Source organism: Accipiter gentilis, chromosome 29, assembly GCF_929443795.1.
Source record: "Accipiter gentilis chromosome 29, bAccGen1.1, whole genome shotgun sequence".
Lineage (NCBI taxonomy): Eukaryota > Metazoa > Chordata > Aves > Accipitriformes > Accipitridae > Astur > Astur gentilis.
In genome coordinates, this window is record NC_064908.1 from 51,235 (window position 1) to 52,539 (window position 1,305).

Genomic DNA, 1,305 nt, shown 5'->3' on the forward strand with positions numbered 1-1,305 from the left:
GAGTGCCGCAGAAGAGAACCAGCGGGAACCTTCTGACGCCGATCCATACTTTAGACCTCCGAGCGCAAGAAAAGCGGCACCCAATTGGCACAGTGCCGATGAGTAAGGCCATTCGAGACCCTAGGGACTGCTTCCAAAGCACACGCCACGCTCCCTGAGCGCAAAGACTGATGATGGCGTCGAGACCCGAACAAGGTCGAAGTTGCAGAAGACAGACTACACAAACTACACACCACCACAGACACAGGCTGGAACTGCCCTGCCTGGCACACGCTGGTCTCGGGCTGAAAAGCAACCCACTCCCTTCATCTGCCCAAACAGGACTGCTCCTGCCCTCCTACTATCACTTTAAAACACCTTCTGGCAATTCCCAGCTCTGTCCCTCCCTCCCAGCCACTCCCCAGCCCGCATCCCTCAACTTAACTTTCAGAGGGCCGAGGGTACGAATCCAGCCTCCGCACAAATCACATTGGCTAACTGGGACCATCTGGCAGTCGCCAGGTTCCTCTTCATCATCTGCAGCGAAGCCAAAAAAAAAAAGGCAACAAAATCAGAAGAGGCAGTAAGTAACCCATCAGCCAACACCAACTGCTTTCCCAAAACCCCACTTAATCACACACACCACAGTGTTATGCTTACCTGCTCATTCCAGAGTCAGACCCTGCAGCTGTCATCACTCATGGTACCTAAGGTAGCAAGACACACAAAATTAGCATGGCACTCACAAGAAGTTATCAGTCCTATACTCCTCCTCCCTAATCCACAGCTTACCTCAAACGCTCATCCCATTCCAAATGTGTCCCGCACAGCACCTGCAAAACAAAAGGTAAACGCTTAACCGAGCAACCACCTAATACTTTGACATTCAACACCAGTCCAGCCCACAACCACCTCACCTTCTCAGACTGCACATCGGCCTGCAACTTCGCCCCTCTGAGGCTGCGTACGCCACCTGCAGACACCAAAGCAGAAGATGCATGCTGAGAGGCCACCCGAAACCTCAGCCTGCCCGCGCCAATTCCCAACTTGCTCTCCTTTACCTTGGCCACTCAACTACCCCGCTCTGTCAGCAAGAGCTTGCCACCTCAAGGCATGCATATCGTCTGCAAAAAACAAACGACAAGGGATGCTTCCAAGTTTACCAACAATGCGACGCCTCCAAAGGAACAGTTCCTTTGACCCAGCAGTCACAGCTCACCTTGCCGAAGCTTCGCTCCTTGCTTCTCACCTTCAAAATAAAAGAAAAAAAGAACCCTATCAGCTAGTCATAGAGCCACTGGCCGCATCTTCCCTCTAACTCCACTC

The 1,305-nt window shown here is 52.3% G+C and overlaps 1 long non-coding RNA gene across 1 annotated transcript; it reads right to left on the reverse strand.

Annotated features, from left to right (window-relative positions):
* Positions 1-233: 233 nt before the first annotated feature.
* LOC126052493 (uncharacterized) lies at positions 234-1,105 on the reverse strand. The gene is made up of 5 exons (XR_007510052.1): positions 1,041-1,105; positions 897-952; positions 772-812; positions 640-686; positions 234-516 (listed from the first exon to the last, which is right to left on the reverse strand). It is a non-coding gene; the product is annotated as an uncharacterized LOC126052493 (long non-coding RNA).
* Positions 1,106-1,305: the final 200 nt, after the last annotated feature.